Consider the following 21246-nt stretch of genomic DNA (forward strand, 5'->3'; position numbering starts at 1 on the left):
ACCTGGTCTCCAGGGTGAGTTCCAGGACAGGTTTTAAAGATACACAGAGAAATCCGATCTCCAAAATACAGTAAAAAATACTTTAAAACCTTCTTTTTCAGTGAGTGAGCTGTATAAATAAAATAGAGTGATGAATATTTAATTTACACTTACTTTATGAAATGATATACGTTCATAATGTTTTCCCACGATCTATTGAATCTAGTAAATTTATTTACTTATTATGTTTTTGTTTTTTGATGACAGGGTTTCTCTGTAGTTTTAGAGCCTGTTCTGGAACTAGCTGTTGTAGACCAGGCTGACCTTGAACTCACAGAAATCTGCTTGCCTCTGCCTCCTGAGTGCTGGCTTGCACCAACACTGACCTCCAAATTTATTTATTTTTTAATATAATGAAAATAGCTTCTGACAACTTGATGATGACAATTTTCTCTTCTCCCAGACTTCAGTGGAAATGCTTATAAATTCTGCAATACTATTTTATTGTGTCATTTGATATTAACTGGAACGCATTTAATACCCAAACACCTAATAATTGAGACTTGAATTTTGCCAACCTCTTGTTGATCATCACAGAAGTCATTCCACAAAAAAATGACACGTTTTGTGTTTAAGGAGTTCCTGCATGACTTTGGATGTTAAATGATAATATATATTTACGGAGAAATGAGCAGGCTGTCCCTGTATGCCATGTGCCTATTGAGTAGCTTACAAGCAATCACTATCAGCCTGAGTAACCCGGGGGGATCAAGTTTAAACACAGAGACAACACATTCATCTGTCTCTCTTGCTCACTCAGTTGGCTTGTACACATGCTTTTAAATATCTTGACTCCAGCAAGAATGTCAGACCCCATTTCTGACAAAAATGTGACTAGGTGGTTGAGCTATGGAAACTCTTCAGGGTTTGTTTCCAGTAATGTGACAATCTCTGTATATATGTCCGTACTATGCTTCATTGATGGCCTGTAATTGTGTCTCTTGGCCTGCTCAAGTGTCTCCATGGTGAGTGTTCTCTACAGACTGAAGAGACAAGTCTAGCATATCCGCAGTGCTCAAGACTTTCTGAAAGTCTCGTCTGAGGACAAAGCCATGCAAACTATAATAATCCTAGTCTTCACATTTGTCATTGCCTATTCAGTTTCTTCTGTAGAAGGAGCTGCGGGCAGGCCTGCTTTTCATCCTGCCTGGTCCCGCACATTATTTCCCTTCTCAAATCTTCGATGGGGTTGAAGACTATATAAATGTAGTTACTTTCCTCTCATGACTCGGACAAGTTATTTATTATACAAGATTTAAGTTATTTAGAATAGGATATTTGTACTTATTGTATATAATTTTGTAGTAGGTTTAGAACTCTCTTACTTAAACAAAAGTGGGGGGGGGGTTGCAGGAGCTCCTTCCATTCCTTCAGCCAATAGCTGCTGAGATACCAGACCATTGGAGTGTGGTCTCTCTCTCTTTAAAAAAGCTGCCACTGCCCTCTGCTCATTCTCTGACTTCTGGCTCCCTTCCTGATTGCACAGAGGGCTGTTGTCTGGGACAGTGATCTGTAAGTTTTTCCCCCTTAAATAAATAACCATTCTATTAATCATAATTCCAAACTAGTGTGGGATTGTTTGTGACTTAGGCCTTCATCTAGCTCAGTCAGTAGAGCATGAGACTCTTAATCTCAGGGTCATGGGTTCAAGTCCCATGTTGGGCGCCATTTGTAGAAGGAGCGGCAGGCTGCGTTCCTGCCGCCCCAGCTCTCGGCAGCCTGGCTAGCTTATGCTCTGAAATAACAACACACAAACTGTTTTCATTTAAACACTGCCTGGCTAACTCTTACATTTATTAACCCATTTCTATTAACGTGTGTAGCACTACAAGGTGGTAGCTTACCAGGAAGAGTTTAACCTATGTCCATCCTGGGCCAGAGCTTCATGGTGACTGCCTCATTGCCTTCTACTCTGCATCCTGTTCTGTTTACGCTACCTACCTAATTTTCTGTCCTATCAAATGGCCAAGGCAGTCTCTTTATTAACCAATGAAAATAACACATAGGCAGGAGGCCTACCTACATCATTTCCCCTTTTTCAATTTAAACAAAAAAGAAAGGCTTTCACTTTAAAATAGTAAAATTACTTATAAAAACAGTTATTAAGTAAGAATTACAGTTACAATATTTATATCTATTTTATCTTTATCATAACTAAGAAAAACAATAACTATCTATATATTCTTCAACTCCATCAAAGACTCCAGAAGGATATAATATTACCTAAGCAAATGAGAAGTAAGAAACTTCTAAAACTATAGAAATGACAGAGACAACTCACTACCTGAACAGTCACTCAAAGTTCTTTTGTATTGTTGGGGCATCCGTCTTCAGCCTACAGGCCCATAGTATCCAGCAGACATTTCCATGAAGCAGGAAATTTCAAAAGCAGTTCAGTCACTTTCTGCTGTGTCCTGCAGATTATCTCACAGACTCTTTCATGAATCAGGAACCCCAAAAGACCATCTCACCTTTAGGCAAGTTCAACAGTCCTCTCTCTGCAGGTTCTCTGTGTCCATTTTATGCAACAGTCTAGGCAAAAGCAGTTTCTTTCCCAAATGGCTATCAAACTCCATAAGGAGCCTCTTTGATACCCATCCTCCTTTTGAAGTAGCTGGTGCTGCCAAGAGCAGATGTGTCTTATTGTCAAGAAAACCCTAAGTTATTAAAACATTAAATGCCATATTCTGTAGTCTTTGAAAGATATGAAGAATTCCTATCTAACTGAAATATACCTCTATATATCTAGAAAATCTAGCTAACACGACTACAAGCTTGACTATTATTGATGATTATCTATTAACTTATATTTCTTAATTATATATTACATTTTTAAATGAACTACACAATCACATGCCTTAATCAAGATCAGAAATACATATACATATAACAAAATTGACCTTAAAATCCATACCAATGCAAATTATTCATATCTATATCATATCCCCCTTTAAATGTAAAAGAACATTTATAAACAATATTTGGGAATATGGGCACAGTTTTTTCTCTCCAAACTGCTTACTGCTGTATGAGGGTGCTGCTATTTAGGTCTTTCATGGTATAACCTGTGTACCAGGTTCATCTCAGTTGGCAGTTGAGTGAAATAATTTTTTGAGGGTGTTCACAGCAACCTTTCATGAGGGCGTGGTCTATCATACCATACTGGGATAGAAGCAATCCACAGTGTCTCATTCTCCGTGAAAACAAAAGAAGAACTTTTCCAAAGCATCATAACCTTAGATCCAAATTTTGAAGTCAAGGTATTTTCAAAATATCTATCTTGGATAAGTTCAGCAGCATTTATAAGCAAATATCTTTTAGCAGCTGTTGCTCCTTCCTCAGCATTCAAACAATTCAAAGAGAGCATAATAGCATACAGTATCAAGATTCTTTGTGTATTTTCCATCTTTCTCTAGCTTTATTTTAACCTCTATTTCGTTTATTTTTACTTTTATTATTTTTTGAGACAGGTTCTCTGTATATATTTGTTCTGGAATAACTTTGTAGATCAGGCTCTCCTTGAGCTCACAGAGATCTGTCTGCCTCTGCCTCCCAGGCATTGGAATTAAAGGTGCATGCTACTACATCTTGAAGTCACAGAGGTCAATCTACCTCTGCCTCCCAGGCATTGGGATTAAAGGTGTGTACCACCACACTTAACTATTCCTATTTTTTCTTTTTTACTTTTAAGAACTTTAACCTTTACCCTGCACATATTTTTAACACACTGTAAACTATTTAGAGTTATTTTCTTTGAATCTCTCCTTACTGTATATCTCTCTTTTTTTTGACTACATGAGTCTTTAAGAGAGGATGAAAGCCATGGCTTTGATGACTAGATCCAGCCCATTCCTTAGCTTTCCAGCCTCACTGCGAAGGTACCAGCTGTAGTCATTTTTATTGCCACAACTCTATGGCGTTTCAAGGTCCCTGCCAATAAGAATGCTGCAGCATTCTGCTCACAGACCACACTCAGCAGGACTGCCTGCCTGAAAGAGTCAGAGTTTTCCCTGGTAGGACAGCCCAGAAAGCCGGCATTTTAAAATGGCACAGCTTTTTTCCTGTTATGGCTGAAAACCGAAAAGCATGCATTCAGCTTTTCATCAACACCGTTTAAGAGTTTCATGGCAGGACCTATAAAAAAAGCTGCAGGATTTTGCAGCTAAAGCTGCATCAGGAAGCCTCTCTTAGATGAGAGCACTTGCTTGCCTCTAGAAAGCAGAGAAGACACAAGAAATTGCTGCCACCAAGAAAACATGCTTTACTCTATGCTTTCCCAAGCTTTCTCAAGCTTTCTGATGATTCAGTTATCCACATTTGGGTGCCATTTGTAGAAGGAGCTGCAGGCAGGCCTGCTTTTTGTCTCACCTGGCTCCTGCATGGTTAGCTTTACAACCAAAATAACAGCTTTACAACACACAAACTGTATTCATTTAAGCACTGCCTGGTTAAATCTTACATATTGATTAACCCATTTCTATTAATGTGTGTAGCACCACAAGGTGGTGGCTTACCGAGAAGATTCTAACCTACATCCATCTTGGGCCAGAGCTTCATGGCTACTGCCTCATTGCCTTCTACCCTGCATCCTGTTCTGTTTACTCTGCCTACCTAATTTTCTGTCCTATCAAAGGGCCAAGGTTATTAACCAACGAAAATAACACATAGACAAAAGGCCCACCTACATCATTCTTCCATTCGTCTTTTCTTTATGATCACCTCCACAGGTCTTATACTATGGGGAGAATATTGTATTTCTATCCCTAGAAACATGCTTTCCCATAGTTTTCCTTTTTGCTCTTATCAGTAATATCAAGTCTATTACTAACATTTTTTTACCCTGTTGTGATAAGTGATAGTTCCCTCTTAGGTGATATGAATCTTGGTTGTGTATGTTTTCTTATATATTGACATATTCTTTTATCTATTGTATAATAGAAAGATTGTATTTTAGATATATCAAGTATCCTATAGCTGACTCCAATTTTATATGGATGGGTCATCGGTTATTTTATTTCAACATTTTTTACATATATTTCTATGCAATAATGAGCATTTTTCAAAAAAATGAAGAATCACCATTTCATACATATTATTATGTGGTAAAGGGCAAAGTATATATGAACAAGAGAAAATATATCCAGGAGAAAAATCCTTTAACTGAAGAATCAAGATAAGATTTCTACATCTTGTTGGTTGTTTTTTGTTATGTATATGTGCATTTTTCTTGCATGTGTACCACATGCATTCTGCAGAGCTAAGTAGAGATTGTTCACTTCTAAGGACTGGAGTTACAGATGGATTTGTGGCACCACTGATTGCTGGAAATAAAGCCTGGATCCTCTGATGAGCAATTAGTGCTTTTAATCACAAAGACATGTTCACTTCATGATGTTTGAAACATTCCACACATTTGGATATGTTTGTGACTGTGTGGAGTCAATCATGATGACCCTCACAGGGGGACTTTGATGCATGATTCTGGAATTATTTAGTGTGTACTGGTGTTGACAAGGTTTTCTGTCTTGCTTAATTCCCGCAGTCATTATGTCCCAAAGAAATCACACAGAAGTCAATTTTTTTTCGGTAATGTGGACATATTTTTCTAGGCTACTTCCTGTTGGTTGGGGGTGCTGATAATCTTATGTAGATCTAAAGAAAGTTTAGAATTATGATCAAGTCTTGACTGGAGTATCCTGTGAGACTTGATCATCTCAGGCAGCAGTCCTGAATCTGTTCTGGATGAAGAACACTGACATCTTGGCCATCTGCTCCTGAATCTGTTCTGGATGAAGAACACTGACATCTTGGCCATCTGCTCCTATCAGAGATTTCTCAGGTGGTCTTTCTTGATCAATCTTGATATTTCTTAACTCAGATTGACAGCCTCTCATTTCCTGTGGAAACAAAAGAAAATCTTCTTCTCCAAAGTAACATACCTTTTGACTTCAAATTTGAAGTCAAGGTATTTTCAAAATCTCTATCTTGGATTAATTCAGCAGAATTTATAAACAAATGTCTTTTAACAGCTGTTGCTACTTCCTCAGCATTCAAGCACTTCAAAGAGAGCATAATAACATACAGTATCTAGACTCTCTGTGTAATTTTCATCTTTATGTGACTTTATTTTGACCTCTATTTCTTTATTTTTAATTTTTGGCTTTTTGAGACAGGTTCTCTGCTTTGCACAGGAGCCATTGTCATTTGGGTAAAAGTAGAGGCAAATACTAGCAGAGTTGGAGATGTCTTCTCACTGCACAGGAGAAACCTGGCTTGGAATAAACTTCATGTTTTCTACTATGCCATCATTTTCGGTGACAGGGGCTTAAAGGAGTCTGAGGTTTCAAGCTATTCTGCTGAGGATCCTCAGAAATATTCAAATATGGCAGCTCAGTATGTTTATTGTGATTTGAAGATCTGTTTAAGAAGTTTGTGAGCTGGGCGGTGGTGGCGCACGCCTTTAATCCCAGCACTTGGGAGGCAGAGGCAGGCGGATCTCTGTGAGTTGGAGACCAGCCTGGTCTACAAGAGCTAGTTCCAGGACAGGCTCCAAAACCACAGAGAAACCCTGTCTCGAAAAACCAAAAAAAAAAAAAAAAGAAAGAAGTTTGTGGATGGGTTAAAGCAATGAATTAAATGAGTAAGATACTTGTTATTAATGTCAAAGTTCTACTAAGAGACTTTTCAAAGGAAATACTTCTTCAGAGTCTGAGTCCTACACAAAATTTCCCAGAGACCAGAACAGAGAAAGAAATGTGAGTATAATATTACTTTACACAACAGGAAGAAAAATCCTGGTTTGAGAATGGGAAGACCTTAAATGAGAAAACAGCAAGCTGCATGGTAGCCAAGGGTTATCTGCTCACCCATTTTGTAAAAGGTAAAAGTTATTGTTGCAGAGCCTCGAATTTTGTTTCACCTGTGTTTCCCCTTACAAGTGCCACAGAGCAACACTTTCATAAGAAAAAACATTAAAAGTGAATGACCAACAACCATCAGTTTGCAGAGTAGCAAGGACATGTTCATAAAATAAAAGACCACATACCTCACTTTCAAAATTTATAAGGGCAAATGCTTGAGCAGAAAGGTTTTCCAAAAGACCACACAACAACTTAGAGACCTCTCCAAAATTGTAAAGCAGCATCTTCCACAACTCACAAAATAACAAACGTACACATACCCATGCCACAAAGAAGTGAAATGTTTCTGTTCACCAAAGTGGTCTCTAGGGCAGATATCAGGGCTGATTCCAGCAAGCACTAGGTGCTGATGTGTCTCCAGGCCTGTGCTCTGCTTCAACTGAGCTTCTGCTCAAGCTGATGTCCTTTTATAGTGCCTGACTTCAATGATTCAATCTGTGACACTAATTAATTAGACAATACCTTGGATCACACCTCCTATATCTGGGCGTGGCAGCCATGACCTCCTGATGAGCAGGAGGGACTCCAGTTCAAGCACAGGCTTGTAGTCTAAGAAGACAAAGTTCAGCAAAGCTGAGGTAAACAGCAATCACATAGCACGAAAGAAACCAAATACACTAACAATTCAGGGGAAAGACATTTTGCCCTTTGAATGAGTTACAAATGGAATCCTCCTACAGTCCTAGATCAGAATCTCAATGCAAATCTTTGTGATCCCATGGAAGGACATCCAAAGTAAGCATAGACTGTCACTACGGTGAAAGGGGACATTTCCACACTGAAAGGAATATCAAGTCTGTCATTTGTTTATGACTTCTAATCAACATGCTTTAATTGATATAAAAGTATCAGAATATTAAAAACAATCATGGTTATCAATGAAGATAAAATACAAAAATTTTATACAAAAGATTCTATTATTTTTGTACATTTTGGTTAATCTTTTTTTAGTATTTGTAATTTTCAGTGGTATATTATTTATATTTTGATAAATAAATCTTGCTTGATGACCTGAGGCTAATCTAAAGCCACAAGAGTTTAGGTAATAGTGATACACACCTTTAATCCCAGGATCTGGGAGAGATGCAGATGCATCTCTGTGAGTTCAAGGCCATCCTGAGCTACAGAAGATCAATGCAGAAACAAATCCTGGTTTTTGTGGCCTAAATCTTTAATCCAAAGCCTTGTTTATCACTGGTGTCCTCTCCTTTTCATTTTCCTATCTTCTCTTATCAGCCTTTCTCTCTCTTTCCTCTCTTTCTCTTCCTCCATACCCATCTCCTGGATCCTTTCTCTACCTCCTTTCTAAGTTTTAGGTTTTGTTTTGGTTTTGCTTTTTCTAAGATAGGGTTTCTCTATGTAGCTTTGGATATCCTAGAACTAACTCTGTAGAAAATGGTCACCTAAAATTTCAGAGACATTCCTGGCTGGTATGGGAGGTCCTTCTGTGTATGTGTTGCTTTCATTGGTTAAACAACAAATTACCTTGGCCTGTTGATAGGGCAGAACTTAGGAATGTGGAGAAAGCTAGTTGGAATGCTGGGAGAAGGAAGAATGAGGGAGAGACCCCATGAAGATGCCAGAGACAGACATGCTGAATCTTTCCCAGTATTCCACTGCCACATGGTGATATACAGATTAATAGAAATGGGTTAAATTAATATAAGAGATAGCCAATAAGAAGCTAGAGCTAATGGGTCAAGCAGTGTTTTAATTTATATAATTTCTGTGTGGTTATTTTGGGGCTAAGCTAGTGGGGCCCTTGGGATAAACAAGTGGCTCACTCATTACTATAGATTGGTGCCCATGTGACCAACAAAATCCATGTGAAAACCTGACAAATCTTAAACATTAATTCTACACACAGAACAACAGAGTTAAGTATGGTTTGCCAGCAGCATTTTCTTGGATGGGCTCTGTTTGCTAGAAGCAAGCAGAGGCATGGCTCTTGTAAAAGGGGGATTTTTTGGTTCAGCAATAGCAGGAAAGAACTGTGTGGTTTTAAAATGTAGCTTCCTGAGTCATTCTGCTAGCCTGAACTCTGCCTATGGAGCATTTCAATAGCATTTGTGGTCCTGGGTGTTAGTGTGTCCACTCAGTGTCAGGAGGAAAGTCATTAAGACCATGCCCAGGCTCAGTGTTCCTTGCCTGGGAAGGCAGTGTGATCAGATCTACTAGGCATGCACAAGCAGAAGAGCATGGTGGAAACCCACTGCTATACACAGAAATATTTCCAGGCCTTGCAGTGAGCTGCATGGTGGATTTAGTTTTTACTAAGAAAAAGAAAAGGTTTATATGCTGCATGGTGCTCTCTAGAGTTTAGGTGGTGAGGACGGCTCCCACCAAGCAGTCCTAAAGCTAAGGTGAACTACCTCCACCACATTTAAAGCCTGAGAGAGGCAGGAGGCAGAGCCACCACCCAGGGCTGCTGAGAACAAGCTGCTTAGCATTTTAAGAAACACTTCTGATCAAAAAATAATTATAGATACACAATAAAGAAAAATTCAGATGGAAAAAAAACCTCTAAGTTAGTCACAGTGTTGGATAAATGTATGTAGGCTTAGGAGAAAGAAAAAGAAGAGTATAGAGAGTCATAAAATAAAGTTAATGCTTAAAAAGGGTGAAGCCTTTAAAGAGACAGAATACAGACAGTCATAGATTAAAAGGAATAAGGAAAAATAAACCACGTAAAAATGAAAAATACAAGAATAGTCTGGATTATGTATATTATTGTGGTTTTTTTTTTTTTTTTTGGTTTTTCAAGACAGGGTTTCTCTGTGGTTTTGGAGCGTGTCCTGGAACTCACAGAGATCTGCCTGCCTCTGCCTCCCAAGTGCTGGGATTAAAGGTGTGCGCCCGGCTTATTACTGTGTTTTCTTTGAAGTTTTTGACTATGAGGGAGCTAAGAGAGACATTTCATTGTATGTGCTGCTAATCTAAACCAGTTTGTATATTATAAAGGTATCTTGACTTCATAATTTGGTTCTAAGAACATGTTTCTTGGGGAAAGAGGTTCCTCTCTCTCTCTCTCTCTCTCTCTCTCTCTCTCTCTCTCTCTCTCTCTCTCTCTCCAAAAGATGAGAACCTGTGGTTTGCTTCTAGGCAAATATGGTTTCAAAGACCAAGGCCTCCTGAAAGGTCACCATGAACACCCTCAAAAAATTACTTTGCTGGCCTGCTAACTGAGATGAACCTAGCACACAGGATATACCATGAAAGACCTGATTAACAGCGTCCTCAAGCAGCAGAAAGCATTATGGACAAAACTATACCCATATTCCCAAATATTGTTTATAAATGTTCTTTTGTATTTAAAGGGGTGATATGCTATAGAGATTTGCATTGATATGGATCTTGGTTTATTGACACAAATTTAAGGTCAATTTTGTTATATGTATTTCTGATCTTGATTAAGGTATTGTGTTTTTGTAGTTCATTTAAAATGTAATGTATAATTAAGAAATATAAGTTAATAGATACTCATTTATAATAGTCAAGCTTGTAGTCATGTTAGTTAGATTTTATAAATGTATAGAGATATATTTCAATTAGTTAGGTATTTTTCAAATCTTTCAGAGACCTTCAGAATATGGCATTTAAAATGTTTCAATAACTTAGGACTTTTGATGACAGTAAGACATGTTTGCTCCTAGCAGCACCAATCTACTTCAAGAGGAAGATGGGCATCGAAGAGATGCAGTTTGTTAGATAAACTGGACATGCAGGATGAACAGAAAAATAACTGCTAAACTTGCTTATGGATGAGACAATCCTTTGGGGTTCCTGCTTCATGAAAGAGTATGCGAGACATTCTGCAGGATACAAAAGAAAGTTACTGGCAAACTGCCAATATAGGCAGACCTGTCTTTGAAATTTCCTGTTTCATAGAAAAGTCTGCTGGATACTATGGGCTTGTAGGCTGAAGATGGATGCCCCAATGATACAAAAAAACCTTGGGTGACTGTCCAGGTAATGAGATGTCTCTGTCAGTTCTAGAGTTTTGGAAGTTCTTTACAATGTACTTCCTGTTAACTTAGATAATATTGTATCCTCCTGGAGTTTTTAATGGAGTTAAAGAAATTACACAGCTGTGGTATATCATAATTCAATTTTAATTTTATCAAGAAATCTTTGTATTTATTTCTATAAAAAACAGTACTTCACCTTCCTACAAGTATAGAATGAGGATCAATTTATCTACATCTTCATCAATATTTGTTGTTTATTCTCTTAATGTTATATAATAAATCTAAAATGTGAGGATCATAGTAGAACTTAGGTTTAGAAGATTGGAAGAGAGAAACAGGAAGTTTGTTGTAGGATTGTGTCTTTTAAAAATGTGGCTTTTAAAACAAGAGCAAGGATGATAATGATGGACATGATATCTTGGAAGGAGAGAATCTCATGAATTGTGAATCATAGACAAAACTGCAGGTAAAGAAGAAATGCTAAAGCATGTAGAAATAGTTTTCCCCAGTAAAGAAACTCCTAAAAATGATCATCAAATGCCAAATGATCAGCACTGAAATCCTATACATAAAATTAACACTGTGTGGAATAAGTTGGCCCTATATTTTTAAAGTGTATATATGGTGGGCAGCAACATATAGTGGAACAGATGCCATGAAGTTGAAGAAATTATGAGGTATACATGTTAAGGGCTGAAGTCAGTAAAGAGAAAATGGAAAGTGATTTAAATATACTTAAATTTCAAAAATAAAAAAAATTAATTGAAAATGATTCATGAAAAATACATAGTTTTTACTTTACCTGAATATTTTTCATGGCATGATTATCAAACTAATTTGTGCTATATGATACTAAGTATTATAATAATATCCTTTCTAAATGTGATATCATATTTTTCCTTTTATTCCTTCATTTCCTTTTATTCTTTGATTTTACTGACTTTGTTCTTCTGCTGAATGCTATAAAGTGGGGGTGATTAGATATTTGACAGTTAAGAAATAAATTGATAGCAACCAAGAACAATGTCAGGATTCTATAATGTTTAGGGTTCTGTGGTTCCTAGATTGTGAATTAATACTCCTGAAGATGCCATATATTTACATCATAGACCATGAGTAATCAAGCATGTGGTCAACTGGAAGCTTGATCCATAGTTCTCATAGTGCTATAAGTAAGCAAAGTCTTATCCAAGAATGAACCCTGGGAGCTGTAACAACAACAAGCTTGGTGCAATAGTTTCACGAGCATGATTTGAGAAACCAACCATTTTATGATTAAAATTATTGTCCCCATCACAAATTGGAACCCATGCTTGATACTATTATCAGAGACAAGAGCATGTGCACAGAGAAATATAGAATCCACAGAAGAACATAATACTTTTACTCTGCCAAGAGGCTATAATTTAAAAAACTGCATCTTATGCTTGTATCTTCATACTAAAGATTAGTATATTACTCAACCCTCATTAGAGAAGCTCTTTTCACTCTACAGTGATTAACTCATGGACCTACAATCATTATAAATACTGAGAATAAGACACTCTAGAGGTTTCACCTTAAAATGGAACATCTATAACACAACTTTTCCTTAAAACAGTCAGAGATCATCATGGAAGAAGATGGAGAAAGAGTATAAAAATGAGAGGTAGCAGATGACTAAAAGGGAACAAGTTTTTTTTTTTTTTTTTTCTGGACTAAACAGAATGCTTACACATATGAATTTACTTCTTACGACATTATGCACAAAATCCAACTACACACAATCCAAGCACAGTGGATGCATTCAGGAACTCCTACTTTGAGCTGAATAGCTGTTTGCCACAGATAACTTCTTGGAGACAAAATGTCATGTTTTTATAAGTATTCAACACTTAAAGGCTAACAATGTCTTCATTGGGGCCTGTGAATTAGGCACGTTCTGGATTCACAAAGTAGGCTCAGTGATTTCTTGTCTTGTTTTGTTTTGAGCATGTGGGATTTAGAGATAATAGTTGTGGGAGGGTATAGAAATGAAATTGGAAAGAAGATAATGGGCATACACTGAAATAAAGCTCATGTGCTTTTATGAAACACTAAAAGAAATATTCTTTTTTTTATGGTCAGAAATTAATCTTTAACTCTGAAGCTTGTGGTGCTTTTTTTATGAAATGAAAATAAAATTATCAGATGAATGTTAAACATAAGATTAAAAGAAAATCCCTCCCGTATAAACAATGGGTAACTGTATGTAAATCCAATTCTTTTTTTTTTAATTCTTTTTTAATTAAAATTTCCACCTTCTCAAGTACCAAATGTTATAAACCTTACTTTTAAAGAACTATTTTGATTCCAGGTCAAGAGGTCAGTGTAACCTATATACATTGAAACTGAAAAACTTTACTAACTTTCTTATGAATCTGACCCCAAAGTTTCTAACACTATCCACCAGAGACTTGATCAGCCTTCATCAATCATACAAACTCAATTCCTCCTACAAAGATTGTCTCCGTAGAGATATTAACAGGATATTTTTAAGTGTCTTTGTTAATGAGCACCTGGGAAAAATATCATGGATTATATTGTCTCTCAAATCCAACACTGTATTTCAGGGGCAGATGAAATAATTGCAGGTGTTTAGGGAGGTAAGGTCACAGATCTCTGCATCAGGTTTGAGTCGACTCTCTTGCAACTGCTTCTTAAGAGTCAGGATATGCCATATGACCCCACCATCCTGCCAATGCATGAAGCTAGGTGAGTACTTTGTATTTCAGTCAGATGAGAAGAGTGAGCAAGATAGAGACTTGGTAAGTACTTATCCCTGGTAATTGGAATTTGAGGTAGAAAAAGGTCTATGGAACAGAGAGAGAAGGCACAAGAATAATTCCATAGCTATGATGTAATTGAGAATTATAAAAGTATTCCTAAGTTGTGCCATTCCCTATTAGTAATTACTTTAATCAAATTCTTCCACTGCTGCTGACTGTGGGTACACCAGGATAATGCAGCCCATCTGTAAAGGTGCTAAAGGATCATTATAATAAGTCAACGTGATATTTCATATTATACTCCTGATTTGTTGACCTTCTTTGAAGTAATGGAAAGATGAACTTATCATGGTTTCATGCCCATAGTAGATATTAGACTGGAAGTAGAAGAATCAAACAACCCTGGAAGGTAAAGGATGTGAATATGTTTCTGGAGTTTAAAAGTGTTCTTATATAACATGACATTTATCATCTCATTAGAGAGACATTAACAATACTTCTGTTTTGAATGGGCACTGGTAAAATGACTGGCTTGAAAACACTCCCTCTTTTCTTTGGAAAGGTAACATGGAGTGAAAGGTATTGGGCAATGAAAACTAGGACCATGTGTGACCTTAGTTATCTCTCTTGTATTAGTATTCCTCTAATATTAAGCAGAATCTGATATTACACCTTCCCTAACTATTGTTTTGCTAATAAAATATAAGGCTTTGTGCTTTGCAGGCCTGGGCTCTACAACTCAGATCCATTTTGTCACATGAGTGCTATATTCTATTGGATAATATTTAAGGTTTTCTCTATTCTAAGTATTCTTTATGATCTCACATGTACTAGGTCTATTTTAGTACATCATGAATTTCATTATAATAGATAAATCAATATGAGAATTATAAAATAATCCAGTTGTTCAGGTGCATACTTTTATTCTCACCATTTGGGAAGCAGGTGTAGACAGTTTTCAGTGAGTTTAAGGTCAACATGATCACACAGTGATGTCCAGGACAGCCAGATCTACTTAGTGACACTCTAATAGCAAATATATGCAGTACTTTAGGCCAATTCTTCTCGCTACTTTTTTTCTCACACTATTATTTGTTAACTGCATGTTAGTATCCCATGTCCCATTTTGTATCAAGTAATATGTTAGTAATTCATCGGTAGCTACCATTATTATCTTTATTTCTAATATATTAACGCTACATATTTCTGATGGAATCATAAACACCAAAAGTATCTTGCACTTTTGAAATTAAAATGAGACTGGGGCAACTTTCTGTCATGTCAAAACAGTTAGAACTATGTATTTGTTACAATCTTAAAGCCTTATTTGCACTTGACATTTTCCTGTGTAGTGAACTTTTGTGTTAAAATGAAACCGATTTTAAATAAGATGTATTTATTTATCTATTTTTATTTTGTGTGTATAGATGCTTTGTCCTCATGTATATGTGTGCACTATGAGAATTCAGTGACTTTAATGGCCATGAGAGGGTGTCAGTAACCACTGGAACTAGGTTTAAAGGCAATTTTGAGCCACCTTGTGAGTGATGGGGCCCAAACCCACATCATCTACAACAGCAGCAAGTGTTCTTTTTCACTGAGACATCTCTCTATTTCCATCAAATAAAAACTTTCACCAAAAAGGCATACAATTAAATACCCACAAAGTGAAAAATGTCAGGTGTGGAATACAAACTGCATATAAAAAAATAATTGTTTGAGAACATCTCTCATGCCTTTTTGATCACAAACTGAGATAACTGTGTTTGTGTCATACTGGCCATGTTGATGACCTTTCTTTATCCACTCTGCCTATAAACATCTATTGGTTTAAAAAGTCATTTATCCTCAGTGATTTTAAGGTCATATCATGACAATATACTCATCATAAAGTTATAAAATTCAAGGAAGGTATCAAACTAATAGGATAGTAGAGAGTCATAAACTTTCTCCTATCTGATATATATATGCATTTAACTCACAAAAATTATGTCATTGTAAACTTAATTCTTAACAAACTAAAGTGAACATTTAGCAGTGAAAATATTGAAGTTCACTGGCTGTGACATGTACCTTCATGTGCAGAATGCTGTGTCTGGAAAGAGTGATGAGAATTAGGCAGAGTGACCACACAGATTTGTGCACAGAAGTAACCTTATATAGTGGGCATCATTGGTCACTATTTCTATTCTTTAACGTTTTTTATTACCTTACTACAGTGTACGCAAATGAATCCAAAGCATTCAATTCACAAAGAGTTTGCACAGATACTTCTTAGTCATTGTCATTCAAGAAGTTCAAGACCTCAGCAGGTGTTAGGATGAAGCATTTTGTTGATACTTGTAATTTTTTTCTATCCTCACAGATGCAGCAGCATAAGCCCATTGGCAACAATTTCCCAGAAATGTGACTGATGTCTCAGCTAAAAAACTATGCCTGGTAAGTAGAACTTTCAGAAGAATCCACAGACATATTTCTTTCAATTGTACCCTGTTTAACAGTGTGTATCTCTTTCTTTCTCTCTTTTATTTTGGAGACAGGGTTTCTCAGTATCTTTGGGGCCTGTCCCGGAACTAGCTCTTATAGACCAGGCTGGCCTTGAACTCACAGAGGTCCACCAGCTTCTGTCTCCCAAGTGCTGGGATTAAAGGTGTGTGCCACCATTGCCCAGTCAAACAGTGTGTATCATATATATATGATACACACTGTTTCATATATATATATCATATCATACATATATATGTATCATATATATAAAATCATAAGAAGCAGCAACAAAATCATAAACAAAGAACATCTTTGTGATTCTGTTTTGACAAACATTTCAGTGAACTCACTTTTCAGTGTGTATTAGTGATTATAAATATTGGATGGTGTTTGTTGGAATATTTGTCTAAAACTTGTAATTCCATGAATTTCATGTTCAGATGTCAGTTACTATCAAACCAAAAAACTTAAACCACACTCATCTTCTTTCTCTGTTTGTAATTCATACTGTTTCATTTTAAGGACTTAAAATTCAAGGTTATGAGGGTTATACTTTTCATGGGATTTTTCACAAGTGATGCTTCATTTAGATCCAGTAGATATAGAAAAAACCAATAATGTAATATATTTAAATATCCATGTATATAAAATTCTATCGTGTGTATATTGGTTATTTGATTACATACTACTACAAAGCACATGAGCGTGATATGTAGAAAGATTATTACTAGATTGCAAATTCCAAATTTCTTCATTGACAAAAAGAAATAACTTTTATCTATATGTTGGTTTGTATAAGTAGGTGTTTTCCCCATAGATACATATGTTTGAGTGCTTGGATCATAGAGTCACACTGCTAGGAGGTATGGCATTGTTGTGGTAGGTGTGGTATTGTTGGAGGAAGAGTGCCATTTAGGGGGCAGGATTTGAGTTCTCATATACTCAAACTATGCCCAGTGTGGGCCTTCGTTCACTTTCTGATACTGGCATAATAAGACAAATAACTCTCACCTTTTCCTCCAGCTCCATATCTTCCTGTACTCTTACTTGATTCCCACACTGGAGATAATTGTCTAATCCTCTGAAAGTATAAGCCAACTCCCCCCATTTTTTTTCCTTTATAGGCGTTGTCATGGTCATGTTGTGTCTTAATAGCAATTGAAATAACAATTGAAAAGGAAGAAAGGGCTGTCAGCTAGTGCTCTAGTGATCTGATAGGTTGGTTTCACCATATTTTTGTTTGCAGGAATATGGAATTTGACACAATGTATTAGAAAAATGGTTGAAATCTTTAAGTGGGACTTAATGGACCATCTGTGTAGGATTATACAGATAGTGGTACTGGGGATTATTTGATTAGTGAGGGCCTGGATCAAGAGGTTTTAGAGTGTAACATTCTTAGTATGTGGTCTAAAGACTAGTCTTGTAATATTTTGATGAGGAGTAAGGCTGCTATTTGCCCTTTTTAGGAAAGTTTGTCCATAAAGGGGAGAGTTTTGTATTAATTCTGTTGGCAGAGGAAACTTGCAAACAACCTAGTGTTGATGGCCTTGCAGTTATTCATGTTCATTCCTATGCAAGTATACTATGAAAAGGAGCAAGCCAAGAAAGGAAAATTGCAAAATGTACAATTTGAGGAGGAAAGGAGCAATAGGATGTCAAATGGAGCTACAGCCTATGTTCAAGCAGATAGACATATTAAGAAATAGAATAAAGGGAGTGATGACCTCATGGAAATATTCCCACTCATGTACGTATCTAACTCAAAAAGGAATTTGAAAAAGAATCATAGAAGTGTTTGTGGTGATTCACAAGATTTTTTCACATCACTAAAAGGCACAGGCTGTTGGATTTCTGATTTTAATGCCAAGCTGGTGACAGAGCAAGTTCCAGACCAGCAAAGCTTAAGTAGTAAAGGAAACCTTCAAACAAAGAAAGCTAGCAAAGATGTAATTAAAAGATCTATGAGTTCCAGGCTAGCTTGGTCTACAGATCAAATTTCAGGACAGACAAGATTAGGGGGTGAGTGAAACCATGGAAAACAGATGGCTGGTGAAGATATAATTGAAAAGGAGCTGGTAGAAGTTCCAACTCCAGTAAGAATCAAAACTTGTCAGGTTTAAGCACATGGCTCTGGCTTTATAGTCAAGGATAGAACAAAGGTATTATGGAATCCCCCTTAAGACAAAGGAAAGTCAATGAGGCCAGGCAAGTTATGGGGGTTTCCCCACACGGAGACCTAGAGAGACCATTGTGTGAAGTTATGAAGGTGATGCCTAGAATGCCTTTGGAGACCCTAAAATGTTAGAGATGCCTTACATGTGGCTACCTGCCGATGAAACTACTAATAGCATATGTAAACAACCTAAGAGAGAGAAGTATGTTGCAGTCAACATAGCTGAAGAGTTGGAGATTTAAAGAGAGTTTTGACATAGAAATGCTGAGTTTGGAGCTTGAGCAGGTGATTTTTTTTATTTTAGACCAATATTTCATCACATTCTTCCCTTTCATCCTCTTTTTTTTTTGGTACAAGTTATTTACTTGTTAATTATTTACTTATTTCTTTTTAATTTTTTAAATTACTTTAAAAATTATACTAATCAAAATTCCCACTTCCTCCCTTTCTCCCACTTCCCTCACACTCCCTTAACACACCCTACCCTCCACCCCCTCCAGTCCTAAGAGAGGGCAAGGCACCCTGCCCTGTGGGAAGTCCGAGGCGCTCCCCACTACATCCTGGCTGAGCAAGGTATACATTCAAAGAAAATAGGATCCCCAAAAGCCAGTACATGCAGTAGAGACAAATTCCAGTGCCATTGTCATTGACCCCTCAGTCTGCCCAAATGTGAACCATATTCAGAGAGATCAGTTTGATCCCATGCTCATTCATTCCCAGTTCAGCTGGAGTTGGTGAGCTCCCATTAGCTCAGGCATACTGTCTGAGTGGGTGAACCCCTCGTGGTCCTGACTTCCTTACTCATATTCTCCCTTCTTCAGCTCTACATCTGGACCTTGAGAGCTCAGTCCAGTGTTCCAATGTGGGTCTCTGTCTCTATCTCCATCTGGCAGCCGATGAAGGTTCTATGGTGATATTCAAGATAGTCATAAGTCTAACTATGGGACAAGACCAGTTCAAGTCTGACTACAGGACCAGGCACCTACTCCTCCACTACCCAGGGTCATAGCTGGGGACATCTCCGTGAACTCCTGGGAACCCCTCTAGAGCCAAGCCTCTTGCCAACCCCAAAATGGCTCCCTTAATTAAGATATCTTCTTCCCTGTTCTCATATTTATCCCTCCTCCATCTCAACCATCCCACTCCCCCAAGCTCTCCCCAGCACTCCCCTTCTCCCATCTCTCTCCCCCTCTTCTCTTCTCTTCTCTTCTCTTCTCTTCTCTTCTCTTCTCTTCTCTTCTCTTCTCTTCTCTTCTCTTCTCTTCTTCTCTTCTCTTCTCTTCTCTTCTTTCCCTTCCCTCCCCTCCCCTCCCCTCCTCTCCTCTCCTTTCCTCTTCTCTTCTCTTCTCCCAACCTACACCCACCCCCATGCTCCCAACTTTTGCCCTGTGATCTTGTCTGCGTCCAATTTCCACGAGGATATATATATGTTTTTATTCGGGTTCACCTTATTACTTAGCTCTTCTAGGATTATGAACTATAGGTTTAATGTCCTTTGTTTATGGCTAGAATCCACTAGTGAGTGAGTGCATACTACATTCATCTTTTGGGGTCTGGGTTATCTCACTCAGGATAGTGTTTTCTACTTCCATCCATTTGCATGCAAAATTCAAGATGTCATTGTTTTTTACTGCTGAGTAGTACTCTAATGTGTAGTACTCAATTTTTTTATCCATTCTTCCGTTGAGGGGCATCTAGGTTGTTTCCAGGTGCAGGCTATTACAAATAATGCTGCTATGAAAACAGCTGAACAAATGCTTTTGTAGTATGATTGGGCATCTCTTGGGCATATTCCCAAGAGTGGTATTGTTGTATTCTGAGGTAGGTTGACTCCCAATTTTCTGAGAAACCACCACACTGATTTCTAAAGTGGTTGCCCAAGTTAGCATTCCCACCAACAATGGGTGAGTGTTCCCTTGCTCCACATCCTCTCCAGCATAAGTTATCATTAGTGTTTTTGATTTTTGCCATCCTGACAGGTGTAAGATGTTATCTCAAAGTAGTTTTGATTTGCATTTCCCTGATAGCTACAGAATTTGAACATGTCCTTAAGTATCTTTTGGTCATTTGAAATTCTTCTGTTGAGAATTCTCCGTTTAGTTCAGTACCCCATTTTTTAACTGGGTTATTTACAAATTTAATGCCTAGTTTCTTGAGTTCTTTATATATTTTGGAGATCAGAACTTTGTCTGATGTGGGGTTGGTGAAGATCTTCTCCCATTCAGTAGGTTGCCTTTTTGTCTTATTGATTATGTCCTTTGCTTTACAGAAGCTTCTCAGTTTCAGAATGTCCCATTTATTTATTGTTACTCTTATTGTTTTATTGCTACTGGGTTCATATGTAGGAAGTGATCTCCTACGCCCATGCATTGCAGGCTACTTCCCATTTTCTATCAGATTCAGTGTGGTGGGATTTATATTGAGGTCTTTAATCCATTTAGACTTGAGTTTTGTGCATAGTGATAGATATAGATCTATTTTCATTCTTCTACAGGTTGATATTGTTATACCAGCACCATTTGTTGAAGATGCTTTGTTTCTTCCATCGTATAATTTTAGCTTCTTTGTCAAAAATCAGGTGTTTACAGGTGTGTGGATTAATATCCAGGTCTTCAATTCGATTCAATTGGTCAACATCTCTGTTTTTATGCCAATATCAAGCTGTTTTCATTACTGTAGCTCTGTAATAGAGTTTGATATCAGGGATCATAATGAATCAGGAAGTTCCTTTATTGTATAGGATTGTTTTTGCTATCCTGGGTTTTTTGTTTTTCCTTAAAAAGGTAATTGTTGTTCTCTTATTGTTCTCTCAAGGTCTATGAAGATTTTTGTTGGGATTTTGATGGGAATTGCATTGAATCTATAGATTACCTTTAGTAGGATTGCTATTTTTACTATGTTGATCCTAC

General features: G+C 37.2%; 1 pseudogene; it reads left to right on the forward strand.

Annotated features, from left to right (window-relative positions):
- The first annotated feature begins 392 nt into the window (after nucleotides 1-392).
- Nucleotides 393-4895, forward strand: LOC130868314 (vomeronasal type-1 receptor 4-like; annotated as a pseudogene).
- Nucleotides 4896-21246: the final 16351 nt, after the last annotated feature.

This window comes from Chionomys nivalis, chromosome 2, assembly GCF_950005125.1.
Source record: "Chionomys nivalis chromosome 2, mChiNiv1.1, whole genome shotgun sequence".
NCBI lineage: Eukaryota > Metazoa > Chordata > Mammalia > Rodentia > Cricetidae > Chionomys > Chionomys nivalis.